Below are 13406 nucleotides of genomic sequence, written 5' to 3' on the forward strand. Positions count from 1 at the left end.
TTTAATGCTAGAAGGTATTTAAAATACGGCGTATGAAATATATTCGTTCAATTTTATTTGTGAAATATATGTAAAAATGTGTGTAATATATCTGAAGTTCTTAAAGAATATTCATACAATAAAAACACATATACTCAGCACCTAAATTGGAAAATGGACATTTACAATCATCTTAGAATCCCCCTGTAGGGCCTCCCAGTCTAATCACCCTCTCTCTGTCCCAGAAGTAACCAGTATCTTGAATTTCACATTTATTATTTTCTTTGCTGTTCCTTATATTGGTTTGGACTCTATGAAATTGCCAGCATTTCACTGTTTTTGATCTACATAACCGTCATGTTCATGTGTTTCAACACATTAGTTTTACTGCCTCTATATGTATCCCTTTCTTGAACCTCATAAATGGCGTCTATGAAAAACTCACAGCTAACATTGTACTTAATGGACTGGGTGCTTTCCTCTAAGATCAGGAACAAAAAAGGATGTTCACTCTTTCCACTTCTATTCCATTTGTGGTGAAGGTTTGAGTTAGTGCAAATATGGAAAAAATAATAAGAAGAAAAGAAAATAAATACAAGTTACCCAAACTGGAAAGGAAGAACTAAAACTATGTTTGCAGATGACATGAGAGATGACCTACAGAAAATTCTAAAGAATCCATCAAAAAAAACTATTTGGACTAGTAAACATGCTCAGCAAGATTGCAGGATACACAATCACTATGTAAAAATCAGTTGTATTTCTATATCCTTGAAATGAACAACCGAGAAACAAAATTAAGGGAAAAATTCAATTTATAAAAGCATCAAAAAGAATAAAATACTTAGAAATAAACTAATAAAAGAAGTGGGAGACATATACTGAAAAGTTAAAACATTGTTGAAATGAATTTAAGATGATCTAAATAATTAGAAAAAAATCTATGTTCCTGAGTTGGAAAACTTAACATTGTTAAAATGGCAATATTCTCCAAAGTGACCTACAGATGAAACATAATCCCTATCAGAATACCAGATTATTTCTTTATACAAATTGACAAACTGATTCTAAATTTATGCGGAATTACAGGGGGCCCAAAACAGCCAAAAGAATCTTGAAAAAGAGAACAAAGTAGGAAAACTCACATTTTCAACACAAAACTTACCACAAATGCAACAGTAATTAAGATAGTGTGGTGCTGGCACAAGGATAGACGTATAGATCAATGGATGAAAATTGGGAGCCTAGAAAAAACCCCATATATACCTGGTCAGTTCATTTCAACAAATGTGCCAAGATTCATCCAACGGGGATATAATAATCTTTTTGACAAATGGTACTAGGACAAATGTGTAGCCACATGCAAAAGCATAAAGTAGGATTCTTACCTCAAATGACATTAAAAAAGAAAAAGAACCCAAAGTGGATCAAAGACCTAAATGTAAGAACTAAAACTGTAAAATGCTTAGAAAACATAGGGGTAAATCTTGACCTAGGATTTGGCAAAGGATTCTTAGATATGACACCAAAAGTACATGCATCAAAAGAAAAAAAAAAAGATAAATTGGATTTAAAATGCTTTACTTCAAAGGATACCATCAAAGAAGTGAAAAGACAACACATAGAGAAAAAATTTGCAAATTGTATGTGTTCATATATTTTTATTCAAGCTAAAAAGACAAATGACTAATTAAAAAATGAACAATGCACTTGAATAGACACTTCTACAAAGAAGAAATGCACAGGAAAAGATGCTCAGCATCATTAGTCATCAGGGAAATGCAAACCAAAACTTCGATGTGATGCCACTTCAAATCCACTAGGATATAGTCTATTTGGAAACCCTAGTAGCATAGTGGTTAAGAGCTACAACTGCAAACCAAAAGGTTGGCAGTTCGAATCCACCAGGTGCTCCCTGGAAACCCTATGGGGCAGTTCTACTCTGTCCTATAGGGTTGCTATGAGTCGGAATCAACTCGATGGCAATGGGCTTTTTTTATAGTCTGTATTTAAAAAAAAGAAAATATGCACAAGAATTGGCAAAGATGTAGAGAAATCAGAACTCTTGTACATTGTGGATGGGAAAGTGAAATGGTGCAGCAATTTTGGAAAATATTCTGGTAGTTCCTCAAATCATTAAACATAGAATTACCACATGACCAGCAATTTCACTCCTAGGTATTTGTGGGCCAAGATTTTCAGGGGTTTGGCAGTCGTAAGATGTTATGATCACCTCCGTGGTGGGATCTGCTGTGAGTAGCCAACCAGTTGGAAGGGAGTTTCCTTGGGGGTGTGGCCTGCATTGAATATAAGTGGACATTCTGGCAAGGCTCATGAGATTTTTGCTCCTGCTGGATCCTTCAGCTGCTTCTGTTCGTCTGACCCCTGGTTCTTGGGACTTGAGCTAGCAGCTTACCTGCAGCCTTGCCTGCTGATCTTGGAATTCATTGGTATTTGCAGCCTGTCAACAATAACCCTGCCCCCTGACCTGCCAGTCTTGGGTTCGCCAGGCCCTGTGGCTACGTGAATCAGGAGAAAGCTCTATCCTGACCCAAGGACTTGGGATGTTCCAGCCTCTACAACTGTGTGAGCCATTTCCTTGATATAAGTCTCTCTGTGAATGGATAGAGTTGCAGCAATGGCACAGGACCAGCAGCAGCAGAGAACTTGCAGTGGCGGATTGGGGTGCCTCTGGGCACTTATTGGTGGAGCTAGGCTTGCCGACCCATGGAGCAAGAAAGCTGAGTGCCTGTGTGCAGGAGGCTTCCTGGCAGAGTGGGGAGCCTCCAGGAACTTATCGGTGGAGCCACCAAGCTTTGGAACACTTGCTCCAGCAGGGCAGATGCAGATGTGAGGCCTGAGGAGCCCTTCAAGAGGCCAAGAAACCAGAAACAGAAGCTGAAGAGACAAAAAACACAAGAAACTGAGCTGCCTCAGTCTCAAAATGTATGGCCATGACCTCAGGGGTTTCAAAGGATGGAGCCATGGCCTCTGGTGTTTCTAAGGGTGGAGTCACCACTCAGATGGACTAGGAGAATGGTGTGCCTAAAGCTGAGGGAGCAGAGGTTCGGTCCCAGTGAGTCTGGAAGGCGGAGCTGAAGCCCAGGGCCAAGGAGTCTCCACACAGAATCCGGAGAGTGTGGCCAATACCTAGAGGCTGGAGGGCAGGGTTATTGTGTAAATTGTCTCAGGGAACAGAGGATTATTTTCAAAGCTTTGAGAGCTAATGTAATGTGTTCTGCTGACTTGCTTATGCCTTTTTTCCCTTCAGTTTCTCCCATTTGTAATGGAAATGTCTACCTTATGCCTGTTCTGCCATTGTGCCAGTGGAAGCAGATAACTCGTATTCTAGATTTCACAGATGAAGAGGAATTTTGGGGTTTTGGACTTGGAGTTAAGACTTTTGCTATGATATAATGGGATTAATATGTTTTGCATGTTGCGAGGATGTGATTTTGGGGGTGGGCAAAAGATGGAATGTCATGGATTGATTTATGCTCCTCCAAAAATGTGTTTGTCAACTTGATTAGGCCACAATTCCCAGTATTGTGTGGTTGCCCTCCATTTTGTGATTGTAATTTTATGTTGAGAGAATTAGAGTGGGATTGTAGCACCAACCTTACTCAGGTCGCCTCCCTGATCCAAGGTAAAGGGAGTTTCCCTGGGGTGTGACTTGCACCACCTTTAATCTCTCAAGAGATAAAAGGAATTGGAAGCAAGCAGAGAGTGGGGAGCTCATATCACCAAGAAAGCAGCACCAGGAGCAAAGCACATCCTTTGGACGCAGGGTCCCTGTGCTTGAGAAGCTCCTCGGCCAGGGGAAGTTTGAGGACAAGGACCTTCCTCCAGAAATGACAGAGAAAGAAAGTGTTCCCCTGGAAGTGACACCCTGAATTTGGGCTTGTAACCTACTAGACTGTAAGAGAATAAATTTCTCTTTGTTAAAGCCATCCACTTATATTTCTGTTATAACACCCACCCACTGCCGTCAAGTTGATTCCGACTCATAGTGACCCTATAGGACAGAGTAGAGCTGCCCGATAGAGTTTCCAAGGAGCACCTGGCAGATTCGAACTGCCGATCTCTTGGTTAGCAGCCGTAGTACCCAACCACTATGCCACCAGAGTTACCTCTGTTATAGCAGCACTAGTAACTAAAACAATAGATTTTTTTTTTTTTTTTGGCAGGGAGGTTTCCAAGGACAGTAGGTCCCTCTGTAAATGGATAAAAATCACCCACAAACCAGTCATGTCCCAGAGTTTATTGCTCTAGTGTGCCTGCACCCACAGTTCAAATACCACTTGCCTGTAGTGAACATTGTAGTCACATTATAGGTCTTGCTCCAGCACAGAGTAGATGAACCATTTGCGTGGGAAAACACAGCTCTTCCCCACATTCTATCTGACTCATAATTGTTTGTGTCTAATGGAATCTCTTTCTCATCCAAAGAAAAGAAAGAGGCATAGGTATTCAGAATGAGTTAAGTTTAGGCAAGTCAAGACCTCAGTCAAGAAAAAGGAAATCAGTTTTCCCTTCAGGGACTAGGAGGGTAACACTAAGCCATTGAGCCTGGGAATTTCTTATTCAACAAAAACTATATCTGATTATTTACCCCATGAGAGACAGTGCTTCCCCACTGCCTTTTTCACTCTTTATTTTTAAATAATTTATTCACACATAGAAGTTGCAAAAATAGTACCAAGATTGTCTGGGTACCCTTTACCCAGCGTCCTCCAATGGTGACACAATCTTTCTCAATAAACCCTTTGCCATTGAGTCGATTTGGACTCAGACCGGCCTTTTAGGACAGAGTAGAATTGCTCCAAAGGGTCTCTGAGGAGTGGCTGGTGGATTCAAACTGCCAACCTTTTAGTTAGCAGCTAAGCTCTTAACCAGTGGGCTACCAGGGCTCTTAATCTTTCATAATCATAGTATATATTGGAGCAATACTATTAACTAAACTGCAGACTTTATTGGGATTTAACCTGAGTTCCCTTTGGAGGAAGGACAGACACCAGCCTTCCTATTTGCCTCGTTTGTTGTCTGGGAAAGCCCTCCTGTGAAGTGGCTTTATTCCTCAATGGACCCAGAGAAGACAAAGTTCACTCATTCACACTGAATCAGATGAATCCCTTAGTCTGATGAAAGCCTCAACGCATTAAAAAAGGAAATAACAGCTGCTGTGGCAGCGGCCAGTCCTCACGCAGTGCCTCAGCGGACTGCCATTTAGGTGGCTGAGCCGCTGGGCAGCAGGCCCGCTTTGCAGCCCTCTCGCGCTGCTGGCGGTAGCTGTAGCTGGCAGGCCTTGTGCCAGCATTCTTGCAGCTTGGGCGCTGACCGGCTGCACAAGCTAAGGGCGGCCAGGGTGCACCGAGATAACCTGCACACGGTGAGGGAGTGGTGGGTCCAGGTGGGGTTGCTGGCCGTGTTCCTGCTGGCGGCCTACCTGCACATCCCGCCCCCTCAGCTTTCCCCTGCTCTTCACTCATGAAAGTCCACAGGCAAATTTTTCACCTATCAGGGACTGCGCATCTTTTACCAAGACTCCGTGGGTGTGGTTGGAAGTCCAGAAATAGTTGTGCTCCTATATGGCTTTCCAACATCCAGCTATGATGGTACAAGATTTCGGAAGGTCTGACCCTCAGGTTTCATGAGTAATTGCTCTTGATTTCTTAGGCTTTGGCTTCAGTGACAAACGGAGACCACACCACTACTCCATATTTGAACAGGCCAGCATGCGGAGGCATGCTTGAGAGGCTTTTGGTTCTCCAGAACTGTAGGATCAACCACCTGTCTCATGACTATGGAGACATCGTGGCTCAGGAGCTGCTCCATAGGTACAAGTGGAATCCGTCTGGGCAGCTTACCATAAAGTCTCTGCCTGTCAGATGGAGGTATCTTTTCCGAGACTCATCATCCTCTCCTTCTCCAGAAGCTTCTTAAAGATGGAGGCATGCTGTCAACCATCCTCACACGTTTGATGAACTTCTTTGTTATTCTCTTGAGGTCTCATCCCGGTCTTTGGGCCCTACACTTGGCCTCTGAGAGTGACCTGTGGGACGTATGGGCAGAGATAGTAACAATGACAGAGACTTAGTCATTGATAGTCTTCTACAGTATGTTAACCAGAGGAAGAAGTTTAGAAGATGCTGGGTGGGAGCCCTTGCCTCTGTATCTATTCCCATTCATTTTATCTGTGGGCCATTGGATCCCATAAATCCTTACCTGGAGTTTTTGGAGCTGTATAGGTTTTATTTATTTTTTTTATAGGAAAATGCTGCCAAGGTCCACAGCGTCAATTCTGGATGACCACATTTGCCGCTACCCACAGCTAGAGGATCCCATGGGCTTCTTGAATGCATATATGGGCTTCATCAACTCCTTCTGAGCTGGAAAGTGTAGCTTCCCTGTATTACCTTCCCTATTCCCTATCTGTTGTGTATTCCACTTAGGAAGAAATTCCCAAAAGAGGTCCTACTCACTGAACACTATTCTCTCACAAAAGTCCACTTTACTCACGTCGGGGAACACAGTATAGTAAAAAACCAGCAGAAACTCTGACTAAGAGTTGACCTAACAGTTCACTTCCCCTTCCTTTGACACCTGATCAAGTGTATGAATTTGCCTTTGTCTTTTGTGTTATTAGGAAATTCTGATGAGCACCACTACTCCCTGATGCAGTAGGAGAGGCACGCATTCCTTTTCATGAAAGACTTTTTAACACATCTATGTGCTTTTCTGACATATTTAGAAATGCTGATTTCTGGTCCAACCCCAATTGGAATCAGAGAGTAAAGGATGAGGAGGGGGCCTTACCTCTCCTTGAACAGCTTTAAGGGCATGTGCTTTTAAGTTCTCTAAGCCATACCACTTCAATAAGAGTGATTCTCCCTCGTCATAACTTTGAATTCAGTTTCATTCATTTTGTTAAAAAAAGATTTCTTCCTGAAAAGGCAGGAATTAAGACTTCTTAGTTTACTCCTGCTTTTATTTATTAAGCACACACGCAGAGTGAGTCTGCTATGTGCCAAGCAGTTCTAAGTGCTTTACATGGCCCATTATGAGGTGGGTCCTTTCTTATCATCATTGGTAGGTGAGGACACTGAGGCTCAGATAGGCTGTGTAACTTGTCCATTCACTCATTCATTCCTTATTCAAGTATTTATTTATTCAGCAAACATATTCTAAAACACTAGATGCTGGACATAAACAATAAGACACTGCCTCTATAAGACCGCAATCTTCCTCCTCTATCCCCGTTTCTGTGTTTCCCTCCCTCTTACTCTTTCGTCTTCAGACACAGACTGGCTTCCTTGCTGTATGAAAACTGCGCCAGGCACAGTCCCACCTCAGTTCCTTTTCATTTCCTGTTCCCTGCAATGTTTTTTTCTTCCCCCAGCATTATTCAAATATTTATCATCTGGACCTATTATTCCCTCAGATCCTTCCCTGACCACCTTGTCTAAAATGCCCCTCTGTGACCCATCTTGATTTGATTCCTGCTTTGACTGTTGGGAAGTCAACCCCGTAACCACTGCAAGCACTTAGTTCAATGCCTGGTGCATAATAAGTACTCAGTGAAGTTTAACTAATGCATTGTGTTCCATATCTTGCCTATATTCATAAACCTTATAATTCTTTAGCTCGCAGGCTTTATGAATATAAATATAAATTATTATATTTTACTACTTGCTTCAGTGGTTATATTTGTTTAGCTTTGTCAAAAGAAACTGAGTCAATAATAAAATTAACCTATTAGATGAGGTTTATTTGGGCAGAAGATTCATCAATCAGGTAGCACCAAACCACATGTGGAAAGGGACTTGGCTTATATTGACAAAATACTGAAAGAAAAGTTTATTTCTGATTGGCTTATACAATTCACTATTGAAGCACTGTCAGAATCTCATTGGTCAACATTAGTGGCCTGATTTACAGGAAAAAAAAAATCTGTTGCTGTAGGGTTCTGAATTATCAACCCTATGGGACAGAGTAGAGAACTGTCCCATAGGTTTCCAAGGCTGTAATCTTTACTGCTACTCATACAGTTTTCACTGGCTAATTTTTTCAGAAGTAGACCACTGGGTCCTTCTTCCTAGTCTAAGTCTGGAGGCTCCGCTGAAACCTGTCCTCCATGGGTGGCCCTGCTGGTATTTGAAATACTGGTGGCATAGCTTCCAGCTTTACAGCAACATACAGGCCACCACAGTAGGACAAACTGACAGATGTGTGGGGAACCTACAGACAGAAGTGTTAAAGAGTGTTAAAAAGCAAAGGTGTCACTTTCAGTACTATGGTGCACCTGACACAAGCCACGGTGTTTTCTATTGCCTTGTATGCATGTGAAAGCTGGACACTGAATAAGGAAGACTGAAGAAAAATTGATGCCTTAGAATTATGGTGTTGGTAGAGAATGTTGAATATACCATGGAGTGCCAGAAAAACTAACAAATCTGTCTTGAAAGAAGTATAGCCAGAATTCTTATTAGAATCAGGAATGGCAAAACTTCATCTCACACACTTTGGACATGTTGTCAGGAGGGACTAGTCCCTGGAAGGACATCATTCTTGGTAAAGTAGAGGGTCAGGAAAAAGAGGAAGGCCCTTGATGAGATGTATTGACGCAGTGGCTACAACAATGGGCTCGAGTATAACAAGGACTGGGAGGATGGCACAGGGTGTGGTCATGTTTCATTCCCTCGTGCGTAGGATCACTAGGAGTTGGAACCGACTCCATGGCACCTAACAACAATTGAGCTCTCTTTTTCTATTAATTCATGAGTCATTTATTTAATTAGGATAATTATCCTTTGTCAGTTATATGCACTGCAAATTTCTTCATTAGCTGTGTGGCTTGTTTTGCATATCGCTTATAGTGTTTTCTGGATGAACACAAGTGCTTAGTTTAAATATAGTTAAATTTGTCAGTTTTTTTGTTTGTGCTCAAAAAGTCTTGTTTATGAAATCCCTACCTATCTCAATGCACAGGATTTGTAGTGTTACCTTTATATTTGAGGCCTGAACCCACCTGAGGTTTGCTTTTGCCTTCGATGTGAGGTAAGAACAAAAATTCATTTTTATATCTTTTAACTTTTTATTAAATAGTTCATCCGTTCACTGTAAGTACACTGCTGCAATGGCTAAGCTGCCCATTTATGTGTTGGTTTTTATCTGGGCTCTATCTTCTAATCAGTCTCTAAGTGGTGCAAATGGTTAATACATTCAGCCACTGCCCAAAGTTTAGAGGTTTAAGTCCACCCAGAGGCAACTCAGAAGAAAGAACTCATTGTCTAGTTCTGAAAAATCACCTATTGAAAACCCTACGCAGCACGGTTCTACTCTGACACACGTGAGGTCACCGTAAGTCTGGGTTGACTCAATGGCAACTGGATTTTTTTTTTATCTTCTGATCAATAGGTCTGTTGTATCCCTGCATCAATATCATGTCTTACTTATTCTGTCATACCATTCAGCTAAAAATAACTAGTTACAAATAATTCCCAAACTACAAATGTGCATTATATCACAGGTTGACTGCTTCTCCGATCCTTTGCATTTTACTGCAGCAATATAATAAATGAGAGCCATAATTTCAATCCATGGTCCCCTGGTGGAAAAAAAAAAAGTATATTGAAGCTACTGCTTGTATTGGGAAAAGGTGACAGTGCAGTTCTAACAAGGAAATAAAACGTCTGTTACCTGTTTATTTCATGTTGATGAGAGAAAATATGTTTATAGATGCTGACTATAATATGCAGAAACAGGATCGACCTTCAATGAACCAAGCATAGAATTAGTCCTTAGTATTTGCATTTTTTGCATGCGAGAGCTGAACAACGAATAAGGAAAACTAAACAAGAATTGATGCCTTTGAATTATGGTGTTGGCGAAGAGTACTGAATATACCATGGACTGCCAAAAGAATGAACAAATCTATCCTGGAAGAAGTACAGCCAGAATGCTCCTTAGAAACAAGGGTGACAAGACTATGTCTCACATACTTTGGAGATGTTATCAGGAGACATCAGTCCCTGGTGAAGGACATCATGCTTGGTAAAGTAGAGGGTCAGTGAAAAAGAGGAAGACCCTCAAGAAGATAGATTGATACAGTGGCTGCAACAATGGGCTCAAGCATAATAAAGATTGTGAGGATGGCGCAGGATTGGGCAGTGTTTCATTCTGTTGTGCATAGGGTCACGATGAGTTGGAACCTACTCGACGGCACCTAACAACAACAATATTTGCATTTTGGGGGTACATCTTCTATATTACCTTTTGTATTTACGCGGGTTATATATATATGCATATATATATATATTACACTTGTTAACCTAAATGTGATGTCATTTTTTCTGACATTGGTGTTAGGGTTTCCTTTCAACGCACCTAAAGAAAGAAGACTAGAATCAATTACAGAAGGGACGTGTGTCCCTGTGTATATTGTACTTGAAATGGATTTGTGCAGAAAGAGATGGAGGAAAGGGGCTGGCATATCCCTGGCCTCTCTGAGTGTGGAAATCAGCTAAAAATAAGTTCCTCCTTCTCTGAGCCTTGCTCCTTAAGGATTTGTACTGTCCTGAGATCAAAATGACAGCAAAAGGATTTGATTAATGAGGAGTTTGGATACTGAACCCCAAGGATCACAGAGACTGAAAATTTTCTGCCTGTGCAAATTACTCAGTAGCCCTGCCCAGGTCAGGAGGCAGCACCCCTGAGCCTCATCCCAGGGATCATCATTTCTGCACAGGAGCCTGGTCCTTCTCTCTGACTTCCTGTGCTCCCTGAGCCCAGAGCTTCCATTTTTACCATTCAACCTCCAGGACAGAACTGAATGTCATTCCTTAGTGATGGTACCCAGATAATCTGAAGTTCCCCAGTTTATTCTTGACAAATAAGGAGAGGTCTTTTTCTATCAGTCCATCTGGGAGTAGCTGTGAGGTGAGTACATGAAGAAGAGGGGCAAAATGGAGTCACCCGTGAGGTGTCTGCTTGATACTCCATCATCTACTTGCCATGTTTCCTTGTACCTTTGCACTAATACTTGAGCAGCTTTCATTCTGCTTTTACTCTAATCATAATTTCCAGGGACTTTTTCCATCTTAGCAGAAACCATCTCCTACAGTGGTATCACTAAGGAGGTGCAGGTGACACTTTCAGAGGGGGTGACACCGAAATGACTGTCTATAAAATTTTTGTGCAGTGTTTCAGCAGAAATTTATAATTTTTAATAAAAATATCCCTGTAGTTAGCTATAACAACAAAAACATTTTTCATAAGCCCAGCTTACGTGCATCAATATACCTACAAGGCTAAAACTCTATACTAATTTATTTTTTGAACCTTCTAATGTGTTCCAGTCAGAGCTGTCGTTATTACCCAATTACAGTGATGCTTCCAAGCACATGGTTTCATCTGCCCGCACTACAAGTGCACACTGCTGTTTTTGTTTTTGCTGTGTTTTCATTTTGCTGATTTTGTCAAATTTTCTGGTGTTTTAGCTAAAACATTGAGGTAACTCCTATTTGTGAACCTATGTTGATATTTTTTTTAGAATGAAATAGTAATTAAAGGAAAAGAAAGAGAAAAACAAAAAAGCCTTCCGCTCTGTTACTAATAATGTCATTTATTGTAGAAATAGACTACAAAACAATTTTGTTAGTATTCATGTAACCTAAGAACTATTACATTTAATCGATTCACAATTATATTTGTCACACATTATTCTATGATAAAAATTAGTAACAGTACAAAAAAATATTGCTAAGGATTCTTTATGGTCTGGTATGGGAGGAGGTCCATGGGGGGTACACCATGAGTTATTGACACCATGAGACCCCAGCCCTATATATGCCACCAATCCTAGTGACACACAGTCCTAGAGATGTCACCAATCCTAGTGATTCTCTAAAATTTTCTTTAATTTCTTTGGCAGAGGGCAGGGATGTATAGTCAGCTTCTTATCTTTCAGTACCTGGTTCCTGATGGCTCTTTGTAGGGAAGATCTTGGTCTCAACCCTGTTACCAGGTATAAGGATTCAAGGGGAAGAGATGAAGAATGAGGCAGAGCCCATAAACTATATCCATAGTCTATTGTTCTGTTTTTATTAACCTGGACAATACATTACAAGGCAGTGCTGTGCAAAGAAAAGAAGAAAGAAAGAAAAAAACAAAACAAAAAAAAAAAACAAATACCTATCTATCCATGTCTTCAGAGTTAGTAAATGTTGATAGCTTGTTATTAGAGTTCTTTTCTCAAAGGAACAAAGTAGTATGCATAAAGCTAGTATAACTCCTCAATTCCTTTTCTTCCCTTCCCAGAGGCAACCACAGTCTTGAATACGGTTGGTCAGCAAGCATTATTTTAAACTGTTTCTCTGTGTGTGTGTGTGTTTATGTGTGTGTGTGTGTGTGTATGTGTGCATACCACAGTGAAAATGCCCATCAGTTGGGAGAGGGTTAAACAGTGATAGAATAAGACAGTGGAATGCCTTAAGGTATTTAAAGCTAATGGACCACAGCAAAATGTACCAAGATCTCTAAGTCATTTAAAGTATTATTTAAAGAAATAGTCAAATGACATGTATAGTTATACATTTTTAAGATACAGAACAAAAACATTGTGCATAGATAGAATTATAATAAATGTGTTGATATTGCAGGAAAATTTCCACTTAAGTTCAGTGCAATGGTTCCCCCATAGGAAACAAAAAAAAATTGATAATGTGGAAAAATAAAAGAGAGGATTTCCAATAAATACTCATTGTTTCTTTAAAAATAGCTAGTGCGAGTATGGCAGTATATTTTAATTTGATGTTGCTGAGTGGCGGATGAAGAGGTCTTTATTGTTTTTTCCCTGTACTTTTTTGGTATTTATAAAGTCTGCATAATTTTAGAATCTATTAAAATGTTCTCATACTATAGATGTTTTTTTAGACAGATTACTTTTCTATTTTGAGTTTTTATTATCCATGTAGATGAATCTATGTCTAATTTATTCATCTTAACTGCTATATATTTATGTCAAACAAACTTTGATATTAGTGATCAGTGATTTGAGGTCTTCCTTCTGCTTGCTTCTCTATATAAGCAAGATTCCCAGTGGAGTTTCAGCACATCCATCCTTCCTTGAAATTACTCTTTTTCTCCTCCTCATTCATCTTGCCCCACCTGTCACTTCCCTCCCTGTAATGAATCAGGCCGTGTGATCAGATTGTGTTCATGGCAAAAACAAATCACAGTACAAAATACTGAGAGGGTCTCTTATGTCAAGATTTTGTCTATTCTTATCTTTGCAATATCCCTATAAAGATTCATGATCTCTCCCATTATACAAATGGGAAGATAGAAGCTTCTCAAAGAGCTATAAAAATGTCCTTGTTCACAAACCAAGTTTGTCTGGTTCTACTATTTACTTTAACTGTGTGTGT

At 40.4% G+C, this 13406-nt stretch overlaps 1 pseudogene; it reads left to right on the forward strand.

Annotated features, from left to right (window-relative positions):
- Window positions 1-2617: 2617 nt before the first annotated feature.
- LOC135230512 (mesoderm-specific transcript homolog protein-like) lies at window positions 2618-6810 on the forward strand (annotated as a pseudogene).
- The last annotated feature ends 6596 nt before the right edge of the window (window positions 6811-13406 follow it).

This window comes from Loxodonta africana, chromosome 3 (assembly GCF_030014295.1).
Source record: "Loxodonta africana isolate mLoxAfr1 chromosome 3, mLoxAfr1.hap2, whole genome shotgun sequence".
Classification (NCBI taxonomy): Eukaryota; Metazoa; Chordata; class Mammalia; order Proboscidea; family Elephantidae; genus Loxodonta; species Loxodonta africana.